At 42.9% G+C, this 10365-nt stretch overlaps 1 non-coding gene across 1 annotated transcript; it reads left to right on the top strand.

The window, feature by feature from the left end:
• Nucleotides 1–409: 409 nt before the first annotated feature.
• On the top strand, nt 410–515 carry LOC120243634. Its single transcript, XR_005531365.1, has one exon. It is a non-coding gene; the product is annotated as a U6 spliceosomal RNA (small nuclear RNA).
• Nucleotides 516–10365: the final 9850 nt, after the last annotated feature.

Below are 10365 nucleotides of genomic sequence, written 5' to 3' on the forward strand. Positions count from 1 at the left end.
AAATCAAGAGTCACTCAACCGACAGAGCCACCGAGGCGCGTCCCCAATCTTTTCCATTACAAATAATGCTGCAGTGAATAATCTTGTGCTCATGATATTTGTCACTATTATTTCCTTAGGATGGACTCCAGATGTGGCATTGCTGGGCACGCAGGTGGGTGCATTCGCGATTTTGATAAATATGGCAAATGTCTTGTACTGATTTCTATTCTCACCAAGAATATATGAGAGCACCTGCTTCTCCATCACCTCACCAGCAATATGATATCAAAGTTTCTATTACTTTATTTATTTACTTACTGGTTTCCCTCTCTGGTTGCATCCCGTCATTAGAACGAGAGCCCATTAAGGTTCCTCACAACCTAACATGATATCTGGTACATAACCGATTCTCAATAGATGTTTGATAGTACTTACTTCAACCGCACATATACTAAATCAGAATGATACAGAGAACATCAGCATGGGCACTGGGCAAGGATGACACCCAAATTCGTAAACCATTCCATGCTTTTCAGAAATATAACTTAAATGTTCTCACCACACATGCACACACACACACATAATTACATCAGGTGATGGATGTGTTAACTAACCTTATCGTGGTAACCAGTTCTCAATATATACATGTATCACATCATGATGCTATACGCTTTACACTTACACAGCATTGTGGATCATTTACATCTCAGTAAGCTGGAGAAAACAGTGAATCCCTCCAATAAATAAATCGACAAACAAACATTTGAGAAATCCATGAATGAGTAAATGAATTATAGTTATATATACATGTATATATATGGATTATAATTATATAATAATAATCTTTAAATCAGAAAAAACTGTGGCCCTCGTTTTTTTTTTTTCCATTTTGTGAGTTTGGGTATGCTGCATTTCATTTTATTGAAATGCAGTCCATTTGTACACATACTCTGAAAGATCTACAAATTCTTAGAGACAGAAGATTCATTCATTCCTCCTCCTCCACTTTCAGTGTTACGGGAAGTTCAGAACACTGAAATGTTCTCTTTCAGGAGTATTTTGTTTCAAACATCTGGTGATGACTGCCTTATTAGAACAGAAGATAAAGTCAAACACAGAAAGCCCCGTCCAACTCCAGGGAGCATTTTGGTTTGGGGACAGGCCCTTCAAAGCAGTCCCAAGTACGGATGAAGAGGCCAGGCTTTTAGACCCCCATGCGATCAGTCATTAGACATGTCCCAGCCCTAGTGGGGGAGAGTGTCCTCAGGCAAGGTGGCCTTCTTCAATAGAGGTAATTCCAGCTGAAGGCCATCAGCCAGGAGCATTTCCAGAAGCTAGAGGACTAGTCCTCCATTCCTGAAGTGGGATCCTGGCCATCTGAGAGGCTTTGCCTGAAATGACGGGCAGATTTTCTCCCCAGCTTGACCAGATGCTGCCCCTAATCTTGGCTCCTTTCCATCTGTGTCAGAGCATGACAGTCCTTTAAGATGGTAACCTTAAAATGACAACAGCTGCACACCCTCCCCTCACACATCCTCCAGGCTCCAGGTGGAGACTTCTCCCTGCTTCCAGGGCACAGACAGCCAGAGAAGAGATTCGGCGTCCAAAGCAGTGGACAAGCTATAGGAATCAAGTCCGGAGATCAAGCTTCCATGGCAGCAGCTTTAAGGTGGTGCCATGTCAAAAGCCAAAGAACAGTATGGCCAAGTGGGGAAATGGCCACACAGACATTCACTCTGCCCATCACAGAACTCTGAGAGTGACAGACAGTGTCCCATGTCCTCTGAGAGCTGGCTGTTCCCAAAACAAACACTCCCATAAAACAGGTCACCTGGCCTTGATTCTGGGCCTAACGCGGTGCCCAAACATGGAAGGACTCTAGGACTCTACGCTAGGAGAAACATAGGGGAAAAAATGTCTAGAGAATACAGCCCTGATCAACTTGGACTTGAAAGCAAGAAATCTTTGCACAAGATGGCTTTCAAAAATCACTCTTTGTTGTTTTGAGTTTGTTGCTGTTACTGTTGTTCTAACCATGTTATGAATGTAATTGTGTCTAACTGCACCCCCAAAAGGAGCCAGAGCCACACCTCAGGCTTCCATGAAGATGATTCAAGTAAGTGCTCAAAGTCACCTCTATCTCCCTGTGTTCACACGATTATGTCACCGTTCTTGACCAGACTGACCCATATATGAAATTTAGCCTCCCCTTCGATGTCTGCAAGTTAAAAATCACACACAGGACCCTGTAGCTTCTTATATACAAGACATGCTCTGGGAGAAAGATGAGGGAAAAGATGATATTTCAGGGACCCAAACAAGTTGATGGAACCCTGTGTGCTCAGGCCGCCATAACAAAACACCACAGACTGGATGGCTTAAGCAAGAGAAATTTGTTTTCTCCTAATTCTGGAGGCCAGAAGTCCAAGATCAAGGTGTCCTCAGGGTCTGCTTCTCCTGAAGCCTCTCTCCTTGACTTGTGGATGACTGACTTCTCTGTGTGTCCTCACATGGTCTTCCTCTGTCTGTGTGTCCATGTTCTTATCTCTAGCCGTATTGGATTAGGGGATGCCCTAATGACCACATTTTTCACTTAATTACCTCTTTAAATGAACTGTCTCCAGATACAGTCACATTCTCAGGTACCAGGGGTCTGCATTCTATATATGAATCTGGGGTGGAGGGGGAACCAAGTCAGCCCAGAGGAAACCCTGAGCTTGTCCATTTTTAAATGGTCCCCAGGCTATCCCAGCAGCAGAGGGTGGCTGCCTCTCTCACACTCTTCAGCTTGACCACATCTCATTTTTTTCCAGAGTCACAAACTTTGTCTGTAAAGGGCCAGACAATAAATACTTTAAGCTTGCAGGCCACACGGTCTCTGTCCAACTACTCAAATCTGCCATCACAGCATAAAAGAAGCCATAGATAATATGAATAGATGGATGTGGCTGTGTTCCAATAAAACTTTATTTATGCACACTGGAATTTGAATTTCATATAATTTTTGTAAGTCATGAAATATTATTATTTTGATTTTTCTTCAACATTCAGAAAGTTTAAAGCCATTCCTGGCTCTAGAAAAACAGACAAGAGGCCATATACTTTTGCTGTATACATGTGGCCAGCATGTTCTTTGCTCCCACATCAGTCTTCTTCAAGATCTCCTGGAAGGCCTCCCTCTCCAGACACATCCCGGCCCCCACCAGGCTCAGCAAGTTCATTTCCAGCACAGAGAAAGTCTCCTTCCTACTAGGAATTCTGATGTGAGCTGCTAGTCATAAATTATTTAGGTCTGATACCCACACTTGATCCAAAACATATCTTTTTCTCACCATTGTAGAACAAGACTATCACTCACATTTTGCCACTAAATAACTCACTTCATGAACTTTTATAGAGACCTTTCTCAAGTGTGTTCTGGGTGCCACACACTGTTCCAGGGGCTCTGCAGAACCACTAAATTTGCACTGAAACCCCAAGTTATGAAATATTATCATCAACATTTTGTGGATCAGAAAGCTTGGGCTCAATACAGTCGAGTAAATATTTTGAGGTCACACGGCTAGTAGGTGACGGAGGCAGATTTGAAACCAGAACTGTCTTGGGATGCCTGGGTGGCTCAGTCGGCTAAGCGTCCGACTTCAGCTCAGGTCATGATCTCATGGTTTGTGGATTCGAGCCCTGCGTCGGGCTATGTGCTGACAGCTAGCTCAGAGCCTGGAGGCTGCTTCAGATTCTGTGTCTCCCTGTCTCTCTGACCCTCCCCTGCTCAGGCTATCTCTATCTCCCTCTCAAAAATAAATAAAACATTTTTAAAAAATTGAAACCAGGACTATCTGTCTCCAAATCCATACTCTGAGCCATCGATGCTACACTGTTTCCAAATGACACGTCTCTCCCTTGAGGACTGTGTGTGGTGATATGGGGACATCAGAGCACAAGAATCCTATGGCAGAGACAACAAACTGCCCACCCCGTATCCACCCCCCCATTTTCATTACTAACAGAACCCCAATTCTATTTAGGGCTAATTCTATGTGCCAGAAAGGCACATTTACCAGCCCTCCTTGTCCAGCAAGATGTAGAAGATGTAGACAGAAGTCATTAGATGGTGTTTTCTGAGAACCCCTTTAAAGGTAAAGGACTCAGCTGGTAAGCACCCTCTCCCATTCTTCCTGCTTGAGATACCAACATGATGGCTGGTGCCTTGGCAACTATCAAGAGCTCCAATGCAATGCGGGAGAAGGATCATACCATAATAATAAAGTGGATTTCTAGAAGTCTGAGTCTCTGTTCATGGAGTGACCACATCAGCCCTCAATTGCCACCTTGGGACTTCTCTTTAGGTGAGAAAATTAAAACCTTTAATAATGATTTAAGCCACTATGTTTCAATTCTATGTTGCTCATGGACAAAGGCCATTTTTAATCTGATAAAAGACCTCTCTAAATACCACTCCTGTAACTATTCTTAGAGGACTCACTCATTTACAGTGCTCTCTATTGGTCTTCTTGCTTCAGAAAAGTCAGAGAACCATGCTGGCTGATATTATCCTGCCCTATGCCCTAATATTGCCACTATATGGACCCCTCATCCCTATCTGCCAGCCTAATATGGCAGGCCAGTGGTTACTGGTTCCCAGCCAGGCCTGAGAATGTAACCACCTGACCACTGGCCTGCACTAACTTCTTGTCTCCTCCTGGCTGTCCCTAAAAGGAAGTTCAATATCTTAGCATCTGTCATTACTCCTTTGCTCTTGTACAGTTCTTTATATTTTACAGAGCATGTTCTGAGCAATAATTTTTTTGATTATCACGACAATGTTGACCAATGAACAGGGATGGTATTTGTTGTATCCTCATTGAAGAGCTCAGGAGACCTGAACTTGGAGAGGCTGAGTAATTCACTTACTGCACAGAGCCAGGATGCAAACTCGGCTCTTGGACTCCAAGGTTCCCATTTTTTCCATTATGCCAATTGCTCCCAATAGACTTCTTAGATTCTAATGAGAGAAGCCGGAGACACAGCTCGGTTCATACAACCTCCTTTAAAGCAAGTTTGTCTGGCCACCAATTGCCTGTCTCCACCCAAAATCTGAATTGTTCATCATCATCAAAAGGCTGATATAGTCACCTGAATCAAGTGAGCGACTACATGGTGTTCAAAAAATCAATTAAGTCAACACCATCTGTGTCCACCGCACACTTGGACTCTATAATAGGCGATGTTGACATGAACAAACACCGATAATTCTGTAAACGCCCTACAGCTGAATCACGTATGTGAGAACAATGGCAGCTTTCCTGCTGTTGCTCTGAGGATGGGGGAAGGCAGTGACAAGTAAGGCTGAGAAGATGCTGGCACACAAAGACCTGGAGATAGGAGAAGAAATTGGCATTCCCAATTAGTCAGGAGAGGATTTTCAGGGAAAATGGAGTGTCAGACGCTATTTAATTTGCGAATGAAACAAGTTTAGGAAGATAAGTGCCAGTTCAAACAGAAACAGAAATGGGAGAATAATAATAAGAGCTAGCACGACACTTGCACGCTACTAGACAGAGTTCTTAAGTGTGGGAGCCAGAAATTGGCTCTGGCTGATGCAAGCACAAAGGGAATTTGCTGAGAGAAGATACTGGGTTACTCATATAATTGCCAAGAACTCTGGAGGACTAAACTCTGAAAATAGACAGGAACAAAGATGCCAGACAGACAGAACTACTCAAAATCCTACCACACAACTAGTCTAGCACTGGACTCAGTGTATCAGTTAGCTGTGTCTGCAGTAATGTTAACAAACCCTCCCAAAGATGCAGGCACACATGCTAACGGATGCTTGTTGCACACACACATGGAGTCACTCAGAGGCTCATAGGCAGGGCCTATGACAGGGCCACTTGTGAGGCTCCATGTTGGACAACTATTGGCTTTCCTAGGCTAGCCTCCAAGGGGGTGAGTGGGGTGACTCTGCTCTACTCCACGTGTCCCTCATCCTCCACCGTGTCTAGACCAGGCATGTTCTCATGGAGAGGAGCAAAGGAATTACAAAGCCTCTCTCTTGAGACCTAGGCTCAGAACTCGGAACCATCAAAAATTCAGCCAAAGCAAATCACAAGACCAGCCTCGGTTTAAGGAGTAGGGAAATAGATTCTGCCTCTTTAGTAAGGGAACTGTAAAACCACACAATAAAGGCCCTGATACAGGGGGGTGACAAATTAGGACCATTGATTCAATCATTCTGCCACCACGCACAGGAAACCACCACTAACACATCTGTCCTGACACCGTATGTGGCCTCCACCACCACCCCCTTCTTTGCATCCCAGCTCTAGATTCAGGGCTTTGGACAAAGATATTGGGATAGCGGGGACTAGATCATGGAGTTGTATATTAAAGGCCAGAAACACTGGGAAACCAAGTATCTCCAGTTTTTTCATTTCCTTCAGAGGAGAGGGGTTCTGCCTCTCACCGAGACCTAGGAGGTGGAGAATAAGCCACACATAGGGAAGAAGTTCAGGTGCTGGGTAGCCAAAAATCTGACAGGTTTTTTTTTTTTTTTAAGTTTTATCTATTATTTTGAGAGTGAGAGAGTGTGACTGGGGGAGGGGAAGAGAGAGAGAGGGAGAGAAAGAATCCCAAGTAGGTTCCACACTGTCAGCACAGAGCCCAATCGGGGCTTGAACTCACAAACCATGAGATCATGACCCAACTCACTCAACTGACTGAGCCACCCAGTAGCCCCAGATAGCTTGTTCTTTAAAACCATCCAGTGTTTGTTGGGGTATATTACAGGAGGTCCCCAACTCTTTCCCCTCATTGTATCCATGTCTTTTGCCATATAGCTTGCCTTCCTCCATGGGCAGGTGACCCACCTCACTCTTTGACGCTAAACTCAATCAAATCATTCATGTGCTCGTGTTGACTCATAGGATGTTAGCAAATGTCTCATAAGCAGACACCTGTAATGGGCTTGCACATTAAAGCTTGTTCTCTTATACCTCTGTTGCCTCCATGGGAATGTGCCCGTGCTGGCTGGACAGAGAATGAGAGACATGTGGGCTTGAGTGGAAGTTCCCTGGATGACCAGGGGATCAGCCAGCTGACACCTAGGCAAGCCGCAGAAGTGTGCTCAAGCTCAGCCTGGATCAGCCAAACCATCTTGCCAACTTCCAGCTGACCCAAACACATGAGCCATAAACCCTTATTGTCACATGCCCCTGAGGTTTTGTGGTCACTTGTTACAAGGCATTATTTTGACAACTGAGGACTGACACCATCTGCCAGCAGCATGCAGATTAATAAGCTCATTTCACTCTCAACCACCAAGTTAGATACTAGAATTTCCACTAACACAGAGAGGTTAGGTAAACTGTATAAACTTACCCAGGACAGATGTGATCGTGGCTTTCTTACAACAGAGGCCACTCTCTGGATAACTTTAGCCTGGAACATAGTCAGAAAGAAGAAAGTTCATGACCCTGTGCTGAACTCCTGGGAAGGGGCTTGTCCTCACCTTGTGTGGGCCAAATGCGACTCTAAAATGAGCCAGGAAGCCTTGGATAATAACCAAGAAACTATTCCAAGGCTAATCCCATTAGTGTGGACCCTGGGAACAATACAAGGTCATTCCCTGTCCTGGAAAGTTCTTGAAATAAAGGAACCACCAACAAGCACCTAGAAATATTTCAATTGTGTGTGGTTTCTCTTTGTAACTGGCTTAACTGTAATAGGATTTTGTCTGTTCCTGATTTTCAAAGGTCTAACAGTATTTAATGAATATAGATAACTCTGTAAAACCTAAGCTTACACCATAGACATAGTGTGTTGTGACTACAACGATCAGAATGCCCGGCACACAGTCGGTGCTTACTGGACAGCAAGGCCCTCCCTTGCCCTCTCATATGTCATATTTAAGGAATCATATCACTAAGACTTTCCCCTACTATAAGCCACAATTCTTGGGGCCTGACAGACCTGAAGTTACCTGTTGGTTCAACATATATGTAGGCCTACTATGTGCTAGATGCCAGGAAGATTGAGACCTGGGGCTGACTTTGAGAAACTTAGAATCTAATGAGAACCAAAATTTCTCAGAACCAGATTTAATTAAGAACCGAAGGTTATAGCCGTTTAGTGCCAAGCGGACTGTCACAAGCACCACATTTAGAGGAAAATAATGAAAGTGTCAAATTTACGTTATGTTAGAAGTTTATTTTATTTATTTAATCTCTATTACAAGATATAATGACTGGTTTTCAATTTTTGTAAAGATAGAGATACCATTTTAATTTCCCAAATTGATGAATATGGTATAAATTTTCCATTTTTAATACATAAAAGCTGAAATTTTTATTAGCTTGGGTACACATCTCCTTTTGCCTAAGTCCACAAAACCATAAACATCCCACTTAACAGCTGAAATTATAAACTCCAAATAACATAAATGCTAAATTTATTCATCCATTTAAAGTCTATTAAAGATATCACAAATTATTATTTTAGTGCCTCAGAAGATAAATCGCCTTAAAAGGTAAAGGATCTCTTTCCAGGCAACTCCCGTCTGTGATCCCACATTCTGAGGAAAAAAATTGGCAGCAAGTTCAAGGAAAACATGAGAAGGCCAAATCTAGAGACAGAGTTGTTATAATCACAAAGTTGAATTGCCAACAAGACCTTAACATTATTGCTTACATGCACCAACCAGCATTTAACAGTGAGATCCAGTTGTATGATCCCTATTATCTCATTCCAGGGGCAATTTTGAAACTATTTGAAGAGCTATCCAACTTGGTTCTCGATTTCAAAGTCTTTTCTTTGAAGAGGGAGCTCTTTTTTGTACAGGCATGTGCTCCCAACACACACCTTATCTTAGAGATTCATGGGTTGGCATCTGCAGGACCAATTCTTCAACAAAATGGCTGGTGCTCTGCAGCAGAAAGGAAGCAGCGTTTGGAGGAAAGGAGACAGGAGAAGCTAATTTTGAATTAAAGAAAAGTTCTGAGCAAGAAGGAGAGTGAACATGGGACAACTGAATGGGGAAGGAGGCCTGAATGCGATTCCGCCCATCAGCTGGGGATGTGCCCTCAGGTAGCACTCACAGGTCCTGGGTGTCCATGAAGTGTGAGTTGGGGTAAGAAGGAGACCAAGTCTGGCCCATTACAGGGGCTCGATAGATGACCATGCAATGAAAGGCCCATTTTACTGCATTGGACTGACAGCTTTGACTGTGACTCTTTTGTCCATAAGGTGAAACTCACGAAGTCAAAATTAGCTTTGTATATCCATCAAATTGCCTAAAAAGTATAGGAATTTTTCTCTCTTGCTTATCGGTGGCTAGATTGGTTGCTGCCATGTTTACTTGCTCCATATTGGAAATCAACAAACTGGCACCTCTCACTGAGCCCATCAGAGGCAGATTTTCCTCCAGTGATGGAACTCATGAGTATTTCTCAAACGAATGCCATATGAAGCAGCTGGCTTGTGTTAGAGGTCATGTTGTGAGAAATAATAAATATCTTTATGCACCAGGAACACACTAAATGTAGCAAGACTTGTATATCATAAGAGGCAGGTGGGGACTTAGGTCAGGTAGGAAAGAGTAAATTTACCTCAGTGGAAGTATACCCAGTCCAGGATAGAAACTTACAGAGCAGAACGTCGGGGCCCCTGGGTAGCTCAGTGGGTTGAGTATCCGACTTTAATCTCAGCTCAGGTCATAATCTCATGGTTCACAAGATAGAGTCCCACATCAGGCTCTACGCTGACAGTGTGGAGCCTACTTGGGATCGTCTCTCTATCTTATTCTCTCTCTGTCTCTCAAAATAAATAAAATAAAAAAAAAAGAAACTCACAGAGAAGAATGAAAACTAAGCAGTCCACACTGCTTAAATTACTTGTCCTTTTTCCTAGAAATGTGGGGAGGGATGCGCATACATTTGAATTTGCATAAGTCAAATTGGCATATGATGCAATTGAGTTATGTTTTCTCATTTACCTGGATGTGTGCTGTCCAATACTATGAATTAGAATATGCTGTAAACCTAAAAAACACACACAGGACTCAAACCTTCATACACAAACATGTAAAACACCGCTTTAACAACTTTTCTTATTGACGACATTTTAAAATTCTATTTTAGGTATATTGGATTCAATTTAATCTTGGTAAAAATTCATTTCACCTGTTTCTTCTCACTTGGTTTAAACATGGCCCCTAGAAATTTTAAATGACATATAGCTCCTATTATATTTCCATCAGATAGCACTGGCCTTGACAAAAGGCCTAGATTGAGTGGAATTATACCGGACTGAAATTTTGAATTGTTAACATACATTAAACTTGATAACATTATTTGAAAGCTGTCCCTTTCTTTAAGTCCTACAACA

This window comes from Hyaena hyaena, unplaced genomic scaffold (genome assembly GCF_003009895.1).
Source record: "Hyaena hyaena isolate Hyena2069 unplaced genomic scaffold, ASM300989v1 scaffold_350, whole genome shotgun sequence".
NCBI lineage: Eukaryota > Metazoa > Chordata > Mammalia > Carnivora > Hyaenidae > Hyaena > Hyaena hyaena.